The sequence below is a fragment of the Tenrec ecaudatus genome, chromosome 12 (assembly GCF_050624435.1).
Source record: "Tenrec ecaudatus isolate mTenEca1 chromosome 12, mTenEca1.hap1, whole genome shotgun sequence".
Classification (NCBI taxonomy): Eukaryota; Metazoa; Chordata; class Mammalia; order Afrosoricida; family Tenrecidae; genus Tenrec; species Tenrec ecaudatus.
The window spans coordinates 108252680-108271910 of record NC_134541.1 but is presented as its reverse complement, the minus strand read 5'-3'; the positions used below and the strand labels follow the sequence as shown (position 1 = coordinate 108271910).

Here is a 19231-nt window from a genome sequence, read left to right as displayed (position 1 = left end):
CATGTTATAATCCTTTTTTTTAATGTCAAGGTAATCTGGCATTTTAATTGTTTCCTTCTTTGTAGTAGAGCTTCTTAGCCTGTCACCCAAAACGTTTGAAGCAGCTTTTGCTCATGTGACCATCATTTTAGTTGTGTTTTGTAAAACTATGGCACCCTCTGCTGAGATTGAAAGGTATTGCTGAGTAATTAGACGCAGGTTTGAATGAGCGCATGCTTTCTTTCTTTCTTTCTTTTTTAATTATTTTACTGGGGGCTCCTATAACTCTTATCACATCCATACATGCATCCATTGTGTCAGCACATTTGTACATTTGTTGCCATCATCATTCTCAAAACATTTGCTTTCTACTTGAGTCCTTGATATCAGCTCATTTTTCCGCTCCCTCCTCCACCCTCCTTCACAAAGCCTTGTTAATTTTTTTTTAAGTCTTACATTGACCTATATCTCCCTTCGCCGACTTCTTTGTTGTCTGTCCCCCATGGAGGGGTTATATGTAGATCATTGTGATCAGTTCCCCTTTTCTCCCCCACTTTCCCCTTCCTCTCCTGGTATCACTACTCTCATTATTGGTCCTGTGGGGTTTATCTGTCCTGGATTCCCTGAGTTTCCAGCTCTTACCTGCACCAGTATACATCCTCTGGTCTAGACAGATTTGTAAATTAGAATTGGGATCATGATAGTGGTGGGGAGGAAGCATTAAAGAACTAGAGGAAAGTTGTGTGTTCATAGGTGCTATACTGCAACCTGGCATGTCATAATCTTTTCATACCTGCCTCAGAGAGCTTCTCCTAGTTTATACTTTGATTTTTAGTTTTGTTACAGGACTTTTTTGATACATAAAATCATCTAAATTTTTATGGAATCACAACGAGCAAACATTTATGATTTCTTCTATTTCTTTTATGCCTTAGGCTTTCTTATGCATTCTGTTATTATTTAATGGTCAGTATATTTCCTTCTCATATTTAGGTTCTACATTTATATGATTCATGTTGATAGCACTATTTTCACTTTTTCAAATATTTAGTGAAATGTCCCAGTTCATTTTTAATAAAGTTCTCTTTCTTCACTAATTTGTAATACCACTTTTCATATCTTCAAAAAAAGCTAATAATTTGTTGGGAAGTTATTATTTACTAAATGGTTGATAAAACACTTTCTCTATTTTCATAATTACATCAATGGGCAAGCATCATTACCATTCTCATTTCCCATCACCCCATGTTCAGAGAAGTTTTATGTAATTGGCTCAAGATCCTGCAGGAGCCAGGATTGTGACCTCTTCCATGACCAACTCAATCCTCCAAAAGACTTTGTAAATTCATATACATATAAAAAGAAAGATAAATCCATTTTAGCTTTTTTTAATCATTTTATTAGAGGCTCATACAACTCTTTTTACAATCTGTACATACGTCATTTGTGTTCAGCACATTTGTACATATGTTGCCATCATAATTCTCCAAACACCCACTCTCCACCTGAGCCCCCGGCATAAGCTCCTCATTTTCTCCTCCCTCCCCACTTCTCCCTCCCCCCAAATCCTTGATAATGTATAAATAATTATTTTATCATATCTTACACCATCCGACATCTTCCTCATCCATTTCTCTGCTGTCCGTCCTCCAGGGAGGAAGTTACATGTAGACCTTGTCATCTGTTTCCCGTTTCTCCCTTACCCTCCCTCCCTCCACCTTCCCGATATCGCCACCCTCATCACTGCTCCTGAGGGGCTCATCTGTCCTGGATTCCCCGTATTTCCAGTTCCTATCCATGCCAGTGTACATCTCCCAGTACAGCCGGTTATGTAAGGTAGAATTGGGATCATGATAGTGGGGGGGAGGGAGGAAGCATTCAAGAACTAGAGGAAAATTGTATGTTTCATCATTGCTACACTACACTCTGACTGGTTCGTCACCTCCCCACAGCCCTTCTGCAAGGAGATGTCCAATTTCCCCAAGATGGGCCCTGGGTCCCCACTCTGCATTCCCCCTCATTCACAATGCTATGATTTTTTTTCTGTCTTTGATGCCTGATAACTGATCCCTTCGATGCCTTGTCATCTCACAGGCTGGTGTGCATTTTCCATGTGGGCTTTGTTGTTTTTCAGTTAGATGGCCCAGTGTTTATCTTCCAGCCTATGGGACCCCAGATTCTATATATTTTGACAACTGGGCACCATCAGCTTTCTTCACCTCACTTGCCCATGCACCTGCTTTGTCTTCAGCATTTGCATCGGGGTAGGCTGGTGTGCTTCTTCCTTGTGGGCTTTGTTGTTTCTTAGCTAGATGGCCGCCTGATTGTCCTCAAGCCTTTAAGACCCCTGATGCTATATCATTTGATAGCCAAGCACCATCAGTTTTGTTCACAATTTTTGCTTATGCGCCCACTTTGTCCTCAGTGATCTAGTCGGGTCGGGCTGGTGTGCTTCTTTCATGTGGGTTTTGTTGTCTCTCAGCTAGATGGCTGCTTGTTTATCTTCAGGTCTTTAAGACTTCAGATGCTATATTTTTTTTGGTAGCTGGGCACTATCAGCTTTCTTCACCATATTTGCTTGTGCACCCATTGTCTTCAGTGACTTCAGGTATTATATCTTTTGGTAGCCGGGCACTATCAGCTTTCTTCACAACATTTGCCTATGCACCCATTGTCATCAGCAATCGTGCCAAGCAGGTGAGCATCTCAGACAGCTGAATTGTTTGAACAAAGTGTTCATGTGTTGAGGGAGTATTTGAGTAGGGGCCCACTGTCCATCTGTTTCCTTAATACTAAACCTATAACTATATATACATAGATCTATTCCCACCTCATCATATATAAATATATTTACATCTTTATATGCCTGTATTTAAATCTCTATGACTACCCTTTGCCTCCTAGTTCTTTCCTGTTTCTTTGTACTTTCCTCTTGTCCCACTATCATGTTCTGCCTTCATTTGGGTTTTAGGAATTCCTCTTGGCTACATTGCCCTTGATCCAGTCCTGCCAGGCCTCCCACACCCTCCTTGAGACTGATTTTGGATCACTTGTTATTCCCTTGTCCCTGGGCTTGTTAACACCCTCTACCTTTCCCCCGCCACCCCTGTCCCCTTGTCCCCCTAGAACTGTCATCCCGTTGTTCTCTCTTCTGGCTTGTTTATTCCGCCTATCCCTTCCAGGTAGACATGCTATATACTATCACAAGATTGAATACCATGAAGCAACAACAGAAAGTAAAACAATAGCTACAACAACAACACATACACACATAAACATATGAATAGTTCAGAGTCTGTTTGTTTTCCTTCACCGGTGCTTTCCAGTCAAGTCTGATGGAGTGCTATGCCCTGGCAACGCCTCTATCCCTGGGGACTTCATTGTTCTGCCTCCCCTGCTGCTCTACTGCATGCCCCCAGAGGCTGGCTTCAGCGTAGTGAGCTCATGGCGGGCACAATTCTCACTATGTGTCTCTAGTGTTGTCCCCAATGGTGCCATGGGTCAACGAGGAACACTGTGTCCCATGGTGGGGCTGGCCCTGTGGTCATCTCTGTGCATGGCTTTTCTGAACAGGAACATTGTCCTTGGGGTTTGGTGAGCCAGGATATGCATCACTCTTTTCTTTTTTTCCCCTCTGCCCCCTCGTTGGCTTGTGTGTGCTCTGAACAGCCCAGTTCTCTTCCCCTCTTCTTGAGCTGAAGCGTCAGTGCTGTCCTCTGAAGTGAATTCTTCTTGGGGGGAGGGTGGTGCTGTCCACTTAGTTGGTAATGGGGCCGGCCCCTCAGGCCTCTCTATCAGTTCCCTGCTTCATGTCAGTGTGTTGCGTTCTTGTCTTAGAGCTCTGGGTTGTGGTCTTGTCTCTCTTTCCCTGTGGAAACACAATCAATCAACACCCTCTCCCTGTGTGGGTTAGTGCCCTGTTCCCCCAGCTACCCATACCTTTTTCCATCCTCCCTTTTAATGGGCTACCATATATATCCCATATGTATCCCTGAGTTTCGCCTGGCCCTTGCCATATTACCTGGGCCTCATCCCAGGGACATATGTATACAGCATCTTCTTCCCTATGCCCCTTTTGAATTTTTTTTTTTTTTAGCTTACCTCAGCGGACTCATGTAGTACTTGTCCTTTTGTGCTTGGCTTACTTCACTTAGCATAATTTCCTCCAGTTCTTCCCACGCGGCATTGTGCTTCATGCGTTCATCTTTGCTTTTTAAGGATGCGTAATACTCCATTGTATGTATGTACCAGAGTTTTTTGATCCATTCGTCTGTTGATGGGATTTGGGGCTGTTTCCAACTCTTTGCAATTGTGAAATGTGCTGCGATGAACATTGGAGCACAGATGTCTGGCGTGGTTTCTTTTTTGTCTCTTCTGGGTAGATGCCCAGTAGGAGGATTGCTGGATCATAAGGTAGCTCAATTTCCAACTGTTTTAGATATCACCAAATCAATTTCCATAATGGTCCACCAGCAGTGGACAAGAGTTCCTATCTCTCCGCATCCCCTCCAACACTTGTTACTTTCTGATTTCTTGAATGGGCTATCTTTGAGGGTGTTAGGTGGTATCTCATAGTTGTTTAAATTTGCATTTGTTTATGGCTAGAGATCTGGAACATTTTCTCATATATTTATTGACCATTTGGATTTATGCCCTTGAGAAACTCCTACTCAGGTCCTTGGCCCACCTCCTGAATTGACAATTGTTTTTTTTCTTGCTGTAGTTTAGCAGTGTATTGTAGATTTTAGTAATAAGGCCTTTGTCTGATGTGTCATTGCTAAAGATGTTTTTCCATTCTGTAGTCTCTCTTATTACTCTCTTGGTGAATTCTTTCGATATACATAAGTGGTTTTTTTTAAACAATTTATTAGGGGTTCATACAACTCTTATCACAGTTCATACATATACATATATCAATTGTATAAAGCACATCTGTACATTCTTTGCCCTAATCATTTTTTTTCTCCTCTTTTCTTTTTTTACATTTTATTAGGGACTCATACAACTCTTATAACAATCCATACATATACATACATCAATTGTATAAAGCACATCCATACCTTCCCTGCCCCAATCATTCTCAAAGCATTTGCTCTCCACTTAAGCCCTTTGCATCAGGTCCTCTTTTTTTTTCCCTCCCTTCCCTCTCCCCCCTCCCTCATGTGCCCTTGGTAATTTATACATCGTTATTTTGTTTTATTTTTAGTATATCCCATTGGTGAATTTGTGCCTTCTCCGTGTTGGTGTCCTTCCCAATTTCCGGTAGCCTATGTAATCCCTGTGCCAAGGTTCTCAGGTTTGTCCCAATTCCCACATTGATGGCCCTAAGAGTTTGGGGTTTTACCTCAAAGTCTGTGATCCACCTTGAGTTTATTCTTGTGCATGGAGTCAGGTAAAGATCTTGCTTCATTTTTCTGCAGCTACGTATCCATTTTTTCCAGCAATGAATTAAAGAGGGCATCTGCTTTCCATGTGATACTTTTGGGCCCCTTATCAAAGATCAGTTGTCTGTATGCTGATGATTTTATTTCTGAATTTTCAGTCCTTTTCCATTGGTCTGAATATCCATCGTTATAACAGTAGCACACTGTTTTGACCACTGTAGCTGTGTAGTAGCTGCTAAAGTCTTGAGGAGTTCTCTGCTAATTCTCGGTTTCTTCCCTCTCTATATGAAGTTGGTAATCTGTTTTTCCAACTCTTTGAAGAAAGTTCATGGAATTTGGATCAGGATAGAATTGAACTTATATAGTGCCTTGGGTAGAATTGACATCTTTAGAATATTGAGTCTGCCAATCCACGAGTATGGGATCTCCTTCCATTTGTTGAGGTCATCCTTGGTTTCTTTTAATAGTGTTTTGTAGTTTTCCTCACACGTATCTTTTGTTTTTTGAGTCAGGTATATCCCTAGATATTTCTATTTGTTTGGCTATTGTGAAGGGTACCCCCTTTTTGATCTCCTCTTCTGTGTCCTTGTCCGATGTGTATAGTAGTGCAATAGACTTCTGTTTGTTGATCTTGTAACCTGACACTCTGCCATATTCCTCTATTGCTTCTAGTACTCCTCTTGTGGAACTTTTAGGATTTTCCATATATATAATCATATCATCTGCGAATAATGATAGTTTCGCTTCTTCCTTCCCAGACGCATAGCTTTGATGTCCTTTCTTTGTCTTACATTGTTTGCTAGGACCTCCAGCACGATGTTAAATAGGAGTGGGGACAGGGGACATCCTTGTCTAGTCAACTTTTTCAGAAGAATTTATCTTGTCTTTTCTCCATTGACTACCACATTGGCTGTTGGTTTTTCATATATAGCTTGTATTCTATTGAGAAATTTTCCTTCCATTCCTATCTTCTTGAGTGTCTTAAACATGAATTGGTGTTGGATGTTGTTGAATGCTTTTTCTGCAGCTGTTGATATTATCATGTGGTTCTTGTATTTCTTCGTTTCAATGTGGCGAATAATACTAATGGTCTTTCGTATGTTGAACCATCCCTGCATCCCTGGTATGAATCCCATTTGGTCAAGGTGAATTATTTGTTTTATATATTCTTGTATTCTCTTGGTTAGTATTTTGTTAAGGATTTTTGCATTGATATTCATTAGAGAAATTGTTCTGTAGTTCTCAATTCTTGTGGGATCCTTGCTCGGTTTAGGTATTAGAGTTATACTAGCTTCATAGAAGGCATTTGGAAGTTTGTCATCTTTTTCTATGATCTGGAAGAGTTTGGGTAGGATTGGTGTCAGTTCTTCCCTGAATGCTTGATAGAACTCACTAGTGAATCCGTCTGGTCCCAGTGCCTTCTTGGTTCCTAATTCTTTGATAGCCTTGTCTATTTCTCCTATTGATATGGGTCTGTTGAGGTTTTTGAGGGCCATTGGGGATAATCTAGGGAGGGATTGTTTTTCCAAGAATTCATCCATGTTTTCCAAGTTTTTTAATTCACTGGAGTACAGTCCTTCATGGTACTGTATAATTATCCTTTTGGTTTCAATATGGTCCGTTGTAATATCCCCTCTTTCATCCCTCATCCTTGCTATTGAGATGTGTTCCTTCCTTTCTTTGGTCAAATTCGCAAGAGGTTTGTCAATTCAGTTTATCCGTTCAAAGAACCAACTTTTAGCAGCATTGATTTTTTTCCATAGTTTTCTTATTTTATCTTTCCTGAATCTCAGATCTAATTTTTATTATTCGTTTTCTTTTTCTGTTAGTTAGATTTTCTTGCTGACTCTGTTCTAGTTGCTGTAAATTTTGTGCCAGTGTATCAGTCATAAGCCTCTCCTCCTTTACACGTGCATGTAATGCTAGGAGACTTCCTCTGATGACTGCCTTTGCTGTGCCCCATAAGTTTTAGTATGTCATGTTTTCATTCTCTTTGGTTTCTAGATATTTATTAATTTCATCTCTGATCTGAGCCAGTATGCTCTCCTTTTGCAATAGAGAGTTACTCATTCCCAATGGTTTGCCCTTGATTTCTTTATCTTCCTTTTGTTTATTTCTAATATTATGGTACAGTGGTCAGAGAGAGAGGTCTGTATGAGATCAATGTGCTTGAATTTATGTAGATTCGACTTATGCCCCAGCATGTGGTCTATTTTCATAAATGTACCATGTGGACTTGAACAGAACGAGAATTCTTTTTGTTTGGGTGGAGAGCTCAGTAGATATCTATCAGGTCAAGTTGTCTAATTGTAGTGTTTAGATCTTTAGTCTCCTTGTTGAGTTTCTTTCTGAGTGATCTATCTTTCTTAGAGAGCAGTGTTATTGAAGTCACCTACTATAATTGTTGAAGCTGTGATTTCTTTTTTCATCCTTTGCAGTGTTTGCTTGACACATTCTGCTGGATGCTTGTTTGGCTAGTAAATGTTTAGAATGCTTATTGGTTCTTTATGCAATGCTCCCTTGAGCATTATATAGTGTCCATCCTTATCTCTTTTTATGGTTTGCACTTTGAGGTCAATTTTATCTGAGATTAGAATTGCAACCCCTGCTTTTTTTGAATTAGAGTTTCCCTGATATTGTCTCTATCCCTTGATTCTCAGCCTGTTTTTATCTGTAATGTTGAGATGTGTCTCCTGTAGGCAGCACATCGAGGGTTTGTGTTTTCCAAGCCAGTCTATTAGCCTCTGGAGTTCAAACCATTAATATTCAGGGTTATTACATCTATCTGTGGACCCTGTGATGTTATTTTCTCTCTCTTGTGTTGGGTGTTTTCCTACCCCGCCCCCCTTTCTTTTCTGTGGGTTGTGCATATGTGTGTTTATGGTTCATCCTTGCCTTCTTTCCATCACTGAGCCAGTTCTATCTTGGGGGCTGTTTTCCCTTTGATGGTCTCTGGGTGGACTTGTTCTGTGTGGCGGTCTCTTGTATGTGCTTGGTGAGTGTTGTTCTTCTGTCCATACTGGATCAGTGAGGATCTTTTGTAGTGCTGGGTTCCTCTTAGCATATTATTTAAGACTTTCCTTGTCCGGGAAGACTCTCACTTCTCCCTCAATTTTGATAGATAATTTGGCTGGATAAAGTATTCTTGGGTTTGCGTTATTTTCCTGCAATTTCTGGAATATGCTGTTCCACTGTCTCCTCTTCTTCATAGTGTCTGCTGACAGGCATGAGCATATACTTATCTGCTTGCCTTTATATGTGGTTGCCTGTTTTTCCCTAACTGCTCTCATAATTTTCTCCTTTTCCTCAAAGTTGGATAGTTTACCAACTATGTGTCTTGGTGACTTCTTCTAGAGATTCAGTCTTGCTGGCCTTCTTTCAGCCTCCTGGATAGTTGCCTGGTTTTCATTCATTAAGTTGGGGAAGTTTTCCTCCAAGCATTCCATCACTATTTTGGATGCTGGTTTCCTTGATGCGCATGCATTCCTCCAGCAGGCCGATAATGCTGATGTTGTTCCTTCTCATAGCATCAGACATAGATAGCTCTGAGGTTTTCTTCAGCTTCTGATGGACTTGTTAGGCTCTTTCTCACGTTTATTCATTTCTGCTTGCGAATCCTCTAGGTCACTGGTGCAGTTCTCTTCCTCCTCCATTCTCCGGAAGATGTCAGTGAGTTTGCTATTAGTTTTTGTTATCTCGCCCTTTAACTCCTGCATTTCCCTTTGGTGCAGGGCTTTTAATTCCTCTATCATTTCATCCTTTTTCTGCAATGCTTCCCTCATGTCCTATATGGCTCCAAGCAGCATTCTGAAGATTTCCTTCTGTGGGAGGTCAACCTCTGCCTTTTCTATGACTGCTGTTAGGTCCAGGTGTTCCTTTGGCATTGGATTTTGTTACTCTTTTCTTGTTGAAACTGTGGAGGCAGCTTGCTGTTTTTTTGTTCAATTTGTTGGAAATTGGTGCCATTTTCCTGGTGTCTCAGAGCCCTGGGCTCTCTCTTTGGGAAGATGGTGTTGGTGTTTCAGCCAGTTGCTTTTAGCCCACTGTCTCACAGAGTTGTGTTTCACCTTTGTCCTACTGGGGATTCCCTCTCGCCTTGACCTATGGTTTGTGCTGCAGTCACCTTTAGGTCCTCTTAAGGGCTGTTTGCAGCTGTGCTCGCTGCGGTCTGATAGAAAGTATTGGCCCCAGTGCAGGGGAGTGTATTTAGGGGATGGCTTGGGGGTTGGTTGCTCTATTTCTGGCTAGGGGCACTTCCCTCAGACAGGCAGGTGGGAAGGGGCCACAACTGGTGTGCAGATGCACTGCTTGGAGCCCAAATGGTGGGACAGAGTGAACATGGAGAAGGGCAAGTGCAGTGAGCAAGACCGAATGGCTTGGGTTCCTATGCCACAGCTGCAAAAACCTCTGCCAGACTTGGGTCCTCTGCCTGGCAGGCCTGATGCGGTGTGGCAGGATGGGAATCTGTGTGTGTGTGTGTGTGTGTGTGTGTGTGTGTGTCCGCGCAAGGGTGTGCGCGTGTATGGGGCGAGGGGTGGGAGGCCCAGAGAAGGGGCTGGCTGGCAGATCTGCAAGGGCACCGCGGGGCTGAGACCTGGGGCGTGTGGCGGTTCGCACAGAGCACAAAAGCAGCAGCCTCTCCTTCTGCCTGCCTGTGGCAGCAGGTGCGCCTCCTGGTAGAAGCAGGGAGGCGGGGGGCGGGGGGGTGGGCAGTGGGAGGGTCTGGCCCGCTGGACTGCGAGGGGTGTCCGGGCGGGTCCCGAATCTGCAGGGGGTGGGGTATGCCAGCTGGCACCCACACAGACCCCACACACCCTGAGGCGGGGTGGGGTTAGTGACAGGTGGTTTTGCACAGAGCGCCGAGGTGGGCGCAACCTCCGCAGTGCACCTGGCTGCCTTGTGGCGCTGGTCCCAGCAGAGCGGGCACCCTGAGCGCCGCACCAGAGACCACGAGTGTCTGCCGAGCCCTGGCGATCAGGTGGGGGTCCACCTCTGGGTCAGAGAGATGCTCCGAGTGGTCTTGGGAATCGAACAGACAGATTTGATACCTCTACTCCGCCCCCAACTCTCCCCACTCACCGATCTCCTCAGAGCTCCAGAAGTGAGCTACCTATCTGGCAGCCATCTTCCTGGAGTCCCCATTTTTAGCTTCTATGTTATACTGATCTTGGATTTTCTTATTATGCCAATTTGGGCTATTTTAAATCCTCCCAAAGAACAGCAGTAGTGTGACCACAATAAAGAACAGTGGACATTATATTGTCTGTCCATACCATGAGCTAGCCACGTGGTCCAATCCATTTGCTATATTACTAGCTACTTGTTGAAAGCACCAGGTAGTATTCAATTTGACAACCTAATTTTGCAAAATACATTACACAGCCATCTTATTTGAATCTGTGCATCTGTTATTATTTATCATGAATTTTTTAAAACCTCCTGTGTCTCCTGGCTTCTTTTTTTAACCATTTTATTGGCACTTCATCTACATATTATACAACTCAGTAGTTGAATTCTATCAAGAGTAGTTGTACAGTCATTACCACAGTCAATTTTAGAACAATTTCTTCTTCCTCGTACTCAATGTTATTTGTGTATTTTTTTAAATTGTGGCAAAGATCTACATAACAAAACATTGTCCAATTCCACATGTATAAGTCAGTGCTATTGATTATCTTAGCTGTTATACACCATTTTTAAAATTTTATTAATTAGGAGTTTCATATATATTATTCCATAGCTCAATAACATCAAGCAGTATCATATAATTGCTACCACAATCAGTCTCCAAACATTCTTTTTCTTCCTGGACTCCTTGACATCAGCTCCCTTTTACCACCAGTAACCATCTACCACTATGTACACCCCGCCTCTGAAAAAAACACTCATTTTCTACTTGCTGTCCCTTTAACACGAATTCAAGAGGGTGACCCCTAATGACAGAACACCTCTGAGATAAACCTTAATATGAACTAACGCACAACAAAACAAAAATACACAAAATGTTGAAAATTAGATAAGGTCCAGCATGCATCAGAGGGAGGAGGGAATCAACTGATAAAGTTTTAACTGTTCAAGTCAAGTTTATCCCTTGGATCTTCTATACTCACCTCTCCAATGCACTCTGTTTAATAACTACTTTCCTCCCACTCTTCTATTGTGGAATGAGAGAGATCACCAGAGGCTTATTTCCTATGTAGCTCCCACAAATGTATCTTGGGGGGCCACTGTCTTCCATAGCCTTCTGCAAACTGGATTCTCCCAATTTAGGCTCTGATACTAATCCCTCCTTCTACTTCAAATTATGATTTATAATGCTTCCATGACTAATGATGGTGTGCTTCTTCCATGTGGACTTAGTTGACATCTCACTTAGATGGCTGCTTGTTTGGGGACAAGCCTTTAAGACCCCAGACCCTATTTTATCTGATAGCCAGGCACCATCTAATTTCTTCACCACATTTTACTATAGCACCCATATCTTCTGTGTTCCCTTCCTGAAGGTGAGTATTGAGCAGAGCTATGATGTAAGAACTAATTTTTCTTACGTTGGAGTTAGAATTTAGTGCAAATGCAAAACCCATTCCTGGATCTATATATTTGTTATTTGTTTTTATCTGCCTTTGGCTTGCTTTCTAAACCTCCTTGTTAATTTATGGTAGAAAAGCTTATCAATCATCCCTCTGGGGCATAATGATCTTCCATTAATATTGTTTTTTATTAGCTCTTGGTACTAATTTTTAAAACCCTGTTTAGAAAGGGATGTTGGACCAATGTAAGCTAATGTATCACAGTACCTAAATTATTCATTTTGTACAACCATTACTGATATCTTTTTCCAAATTATCCCACCACCATTAACATAAACTCAATGACCCCTAAGCAAAAAGTCTTCCTCCTTCACTCCTGGTAACTGTTGATCACGTTTTGTTTGCTTTTTCTCTTGGCTTCTTAAACATTAGTCTTTTCTTGGTTTTTTTTTATCCTTGCCTCATTTGTCTGGTCACCACTTCCTCCTTCTCTATTTTATACACACACACACACACACACACACACACACACATATGTCCTCCTGGGTTTTATTCTTAGACTTCTTCCTTATCATTCCACACTCTTCTGGACAATTATATCTACTTTCCTGTCTATAACTAAATGTGATACTGGTGTTCTGAAACCATATACACCAGACCACACCTGGACTATATACCCATAATATTCCAACTCTCAGGATCTTCTTCCTGAGTATCTTATGCAGCTTCATACTCAACATTTCCTTTTGCTGATACCCCCTCCACAGCCTGACTCACAAGCAAACAAGCACACCACATACTTCTCTCCAGTCTATATTGCCTATCTCAATTGATGGAACCATTCTGGGTATCATGCTCCCTCATCCTCACTGATACTATCAACCAAAGTGTTCTTCACATCACATCCTCGTGATATTCCTGACTCTTCACATCTGCCATCTTTCAGGGTCTCACCTCTTGCTGGACTGTTACCCTCTTGATACTGGTCTCCCTGCCTTAGAGTTTCCCTTCTGAATCCACCCATCACACTGTAGGGGAAGGGATCATTCCACATTGCAAATCACTCCTCCTAGTTCAAGGGTAAAATACGAACTTCATTAATATGGTTCATTGTGGGGTGACTTCACAACTTATCTAAACCAGGAATGAGGAACATTTTTTTCTGCAAAAGGTCATTCGGACATTTATAACAACCTTCAAAAGTCATACTGGAGAAATATGTCCTTAGCCCATGCCTAATATGATGACTGGAATTGCTTCTCTTTGGTGAGGCATGTGTTAAGCTGGCATTGATGATTTCTCAGCCCTTATACAGTCAGTGGGCCTGATGAGTAGGTAAAAGAACACTTATCAGTTATTAAAAACTGAGTCAGGTCTATACCAGGAAAACCAAGCCATGTAAAAGCAAGCCATGCAGGCATGTCATGATCTGATGTCAGCTTCATAACTATCCCTCCCTGGTCTCATCCTTATGCTATTACTCCAGCCAAACTTGACTTTTCCTTCCCTAATACCCAAGGCTGCATAATGGACGCACTTACTGTACATACTCAAGTATAAGCCAACCCAAATATCAACCGAGGCACCTAATTTTATCACAAAAACTGCATTTAAAATGTCCTGCGCAAGGTGTGAATGCAATATCCCGGCGTGGAGGAGGGAACCAGTGGAGAGGTCTGGGAGGCTGACCCCAGCACCAAAAATTAAGTGGATCCCTGCCCCTCCCCCAAAAAGAATTTGTTCCAAAGGACAACATTGACTCTGCAGCTCCGGGAGATGGACATATCTGATCAGAGCACACGGGAGCAGATGAAGGGGCAGGAGGAGAGAGAGGAACACAGCCTGGCCCACCAGGCCGTGAGGATGATGTTCCTGAGTAGAGCAGCCAGTCCACAGAGAGAACAACATGGCTGGCCCCACTATGAGAAATGATGCCAATCAGTGACTAAGGGCGATACAGGGGACAGCACCGGAGACACAGTGTGGGAATTGCACCTGACCTGATCCCACCACACCGAGGCAAAGCACTGGGGGAGTGCAGCGGAACAGCAAGGGAATGGAGTGGCAAGGTCCCCAGGGAATGCTGAAAGTGGACTTTGGGGCCAGGGCGTGGTGCCCCAACAGACTGGACTGGAAAACGCTCCTAAGGGCCAGCAAACGATCCCTGAACTAACTACAAGCTTTTCTCTTGTGAAGTGTTTTGTTTTGTTCTTTGTCAGTGGTTTGTTTTTGTTGTTTGTTGTCTGGTTGTATACTGTTGCTTTGTTTTCCTCTGTCTTGTTTTCGTGCATGTTAGTGTCTCCACAGGTCTGTCTGAATTGGACAGGCTGGATGAACTATCTGGAGGAAAAACAACGGGACTGGCAGTTCTGGGGGGACTTAGGGTGGGGGGTAGGGGGGGTAAGGAAGTGGTGTTAACAAACACAGGGACAAGGGAACAACATGGGACCCAAAATGGTAGAGAGTGGGGAGTGGCAGGCCTGGTGGGGAATGATCAAGGGTAAGGTTGCATAGAGAAGAGGTATACTCTAGCCCAGGTGGCAACGAAGCATGGTAGTAGGGCAGGAGGAAACTCAAGGGAGATGGAGGAAAGAGCTAGGAGTCAAAGGGCATTCATGGAGGTCTAAACAAAGACATGTACATGCAAATGTATATAGGAGGATGGGGAAATAGATCTATGTGTCTATATTTATAGGTTAAGTATTAAGATGGCGGAAGGACCTTGGGCCTCTACTCAAACACTCCCTCAATGCATGAATACTTTCTTTTATTAAATTGGAACTCTATGATGCTCACTCTCCCGACACAACTGCTGGAGCCAAAGTGGGTGAACAAGTAAATGTGGTGAAGAAAGCTGATGGTGCCCGGCTATCAAAAGAGATAGTGTCTGGGGTCTTAAAGGCTTGAAGGTGAACAGCGGCCATCTAGCTCAGAAGCAAAAAAGTCCACATGGAAGAAGCACACCAGCCAGTGCGATCACGAGGTGTCAAAGGGACCAGGTATAAGGCATCATGCAAAAAAAAAAAGTTATGTGTGTGTATGTATATATATGTGTGTGTGTGTGTATGTATATATATATATACATATATACATACCATATTGAATGAAGGGGGAAGTGCAGAGTGGAGACCCAAGGCCCAAGTGTCGGCCAATGGAGATCCCCTCATAGAGGGGTTCAGGAGAGGAGTTGGGTCAATGAGGGTGTGAGGTAGTACCGATGAAGAACACAGCTTTCCCCCGGGTCCTGGATGCTTCCTCCCCCCAACTACCATGATCTGAATTCTACCTTGCAGGGCTGGATAGGGCAGAGGTTGTACATATGAGGGCTGGAGGCACAGGGAATCCAGGGTGGATGATACCTTCAGGACCAAGGGTGTGAGGGGCGATGCTGGGAGAGTGGAGGGTGAGTGGGTTGGAAAGGATCCACATGTGACCTCCTCCCTGGGAGAGGGACAGCAGAGAAGGAGGGGAAGGGAGACTCCGGATAGGGCAAGATGTGACAAAATAACGATGTATGAATACCAAGGGCACATGAGGGAGGGGGGAGCGGGGACAGAGGGGGAAATAAAAGAGGACCTGAATCTAAGGGCTTCAGTGGAGAGCAAATGCTTTGAGAATGCTTGGGGCAGGGAATGTATAGATGTGCTTTATACAAATGATGTATGTATATGTACGGATTGTGATAAGAGTTGTATGAGTCCCTAATAAAATGTAAAAAAAGAAAAGAGGAGGGAAAAAAGAAAATGATTAGGACAAAGAATGTACAGATGTGTTTTATACAATTGATGTATGTATATGTATGGACTGTGATAAGAGTTGTATGAGCCCCTAATAAAATGTTAAAAACAAAAACTGCAAATACCTTATATCTTGCAATTCTTGACTTAGTATATATTCTAAAGAAATAAAAAGTAAAACACAAACAGAAAAAAAGTCCTAAAAAAATCTCAGTTTATACATGAGTATATACAGTTCTTCCTTCTATTTGGAATATCTTCACAATCCTCTTTCAATAATCTCCCATTCATGAAAAGCAGCCATTTGTGTTTAAAATTCACATCCCTATTCTTCGCCACCCATCCCAATGGAATTGGTTGCTTTGTGCTCCTACGGTACACTGTACAGCCTTCTGTGCAGTTAAATACATTATTCAGGGTGAATAAAAGCATCAAAGGGAGAAAAAGCAACACTTGAGGATCTATGAGTAAAGAGGTCTTCTCTGACTAGGGTGATCCCTTGTGAGTTGGGGAAACATTACAAGAGGAATCTAGTCCAGGTGCCTAGAATTCCTCAACCATGGCATATCTCCTTCATCCTTCATTAAAAAGATCATCCTTTGCACCAAATACTTTAAACAATTAAGAAACAACTCTCATACAGTATCCCCATTGGCATGCAGTCGATGACCACTCAAGAGAGAGGGAAACATTTACCTAGATCACACTGTAATATCTCACGTTTCTGAGCTAAGAAAGTAAGGAGGAAAAGATTTCAAAGTCTTCATGTACAACGCTGTAGACGTGCATCTAGAAAAGAAAGGTGATGGGGTTTGCAGTTCCAGGACATTCTACTGGGAATAGTCTCCACCAAGATAAATTCACGTGCAAGTTTTGACCCAGGAATTAACTAATGTTCTGTTCCATTAATGTTTGGAGCCAAACGGGATTTGGAACAATTGCTCTCTTCTTGTCTCTAGTGAGGCTCACACAGAATCTAATCCCAATAATCCTGTAAATGCCTTCTCTGTGATTCTCCCAAACATCTTTTCTACCCAGAGGACTAATGTGATAAACGCCTGGTTTCACTAGTTTGGATTTGATTTATATTCCCCAAACTTTCCAATCTCCACAAGAAAGAGACACGTGGACAGTTATGCAAAGGTGAAGAACGCATGATAGCTATAACACCAGTTTCCTCGGGTTAAGATTACAGCAAAGGAGACATGAATCTTTGTTTTTGCAAGGCATGAAGTTCTCTTAGGAACTGTCTGTGTTGTTAAGGCTTTGTGTCAAACATTTTGTCTCTGAAACTTGCTCTTAATCATAGAGTAGCTAAGACAATTGGAAGAAATGATGAAGTCAAAGAGCTGACTAGAAAATTTCAGAGGGAAGCTTGAGAAGACAAAGTCAAATATTATCATGAAATATGCAAAGACAAAAAAAGGAAATATGCAAAGACCTAAAGTTAGAAAATAAAAAGAAAGAGCATACTCAGCATGTCTGAAACTGAAGGAACTCGAGAAAAAACCGAAGTCTCGAGATGCAATATGAAAATATTCTATGGACAAAATCTTGAATGATGCAGGAAGCATCAAAAGAAGATGGAAAGAGTACAGAGTCACTGTACAAAAAGAACTAGGCAATATTCCATGATTTCAGAAGGTAGCATATGAGCAAGAATGAGTAATACTGAAAGAAAAAGTTCAAGCTGCACTGAAAGAATAAGCCAAAAACAAGGCTCCAGGAGTTGAGGACATACCAATTGAAATGTTTCAAAAAGCTAATGAAGCACTTAAAGTACGCACTCGTCTATGCCAGGAAATTAGGAAGACAGTTACTTGGCCAATTGACAGGAAGAGATCCATTATCTGTATCCCATTCCAAATAAAGGTGACCCAAAATGCAAAAATTATAGAACAATGTCATTAATGACACATGCAAATAAATTTTTGCTGAAGATCATCCAACGGTTACAACAGTACATTAACAGGGAGCTCCCAGAGGTTCAAATTGGGTTCAAAAGATGATGTGGAACAAGAGATATCATTGCTGATGACAAATGGGACTTGGCTGAAAGTAGAAAATACCAGAAAGATGTTTACTTATATTTTACGGACTATGTAAAGGCATTCAACTGTGTGGATCATAAAAAACTGTGAATACCTTGAGAAGAATTGGAATTCCAGAACACCTCATTGTGCCCATGTGGATTCTATTCATGTTCATGGATCAAAAGACAGTTTTACAACAGAACACAGGAATACTGCATGGCTTAAAACCAGGAATTGTGTGTGCCGGGGTTTTATCCTCTTACCATATTTATTCAACCTGTATACTAAGCAAAATAATCAGAGAAACTGGACTATATGAAGAAGGATTTGACATCAGGATTAGAAGTAAGCTTACTAAAAATCAGTGATATGCAGATGACCTAACCTTGCTTCTTGAAAGTAAGGAACCCTTGCTGATGAAAATCAAGTATTACAGCCTTCAGTGTGGATTATAACTCAATGTAAAGAAGACCAAAATCAATTCATAAGAGACCAAGCTCATGCCGAGATTCCCACAGTGGTCTTGCCGTGGCAATGGGTGGCAGTGGAGGCGTCCCCCAGTGGGACGATGCCGTGGAACTGGCCAGAATGACAACTCTGACATTTGGGATGATGCAACATTGACCAAAGCCTGTGATAAAGCTGTGGCTTCCTGTAAGCATGTCAATGGAGAAATCTATGAAGCTACAGACCAACCAAAAGGCATAGCTAAAAGAAAACCAACTAAGAAGAAAAAGAGCCAGAAAAAGAAGGTCATGCCCCCACTGAAGTGGTGGAAAGTTGGTGATAAATGTTTTGCCACTTGGTGAGAAGATTGAACCAGCTACCATCACTTCCATGGATTGATTTTAAGAGAAAACATGTGTGGTGGTTTACACTGGATATGGAAACTGAGAAGAGCAAAATCTGTCTAGTTTTCTCAGTCTGTGGAGGAGTTAATAATACAGACCAGAATGCTCGGGAGACTAAAAATGAAAGTCAAATTTCAACTGATGAACATGAGAGTTACTCCAGGTCGCTTGGAAAGAAACCAGTTAAGATCAAGTCTAAAGCTACACCCATGGTACTTTTTCTACCTCCCCCAGTCCCAGTGCCAACATCAGGGGTGGAGCCAGGAAAGTCAAGCCTCAAATTCAATGGACCACCCCCTCCACCACCACTCTTATTCTCATGCTGGATGCCTCCATTTCCTTCTGGACCGCCAATCATTCCCCTACCACCTCCCATATGTCTGATTCTCTGGATGATGCTTGTGCTCTGGGAAATAGGCTCATCTCTTGGTACATGAGTGGCTATTACATGCATGTCAGACAAAACCAAAAAGATGGACAGTGTTCCCATTTCAATTATGGAGCAAGTCTACCATGATTAAACAAGTAAATATCTTTCCCTCTTTGTATTTTAAGTGCCTGGTTTGTGGAAAACAAATTTTTAAATAGTGAAAGTTAGTTTGATAATATTTAAGACATTTTGATGCCAAAACTCGGAGGAAAGTTTGATTCCCCACCCCCACTAGAATTTTCAGAGTGCCAAAATGTCATCTCTCAAATATTTACTGGTATTACTAG

At 42.2% G+C, this 19231-nt stretch overlaps 1 pseudogene; it reads left to right on the top strand.

Moving 5' to 3' along the window:
• The first annotated feature begins 148 nt into the window (after window positions 1-148).
• On the top strand, window positions 149-19031 carry LOC142422793 (survival motor neuron protein-like; annotated as a pseudogene).
• Window positions 19032-19231: the final 200 nt, after the last annotated feature.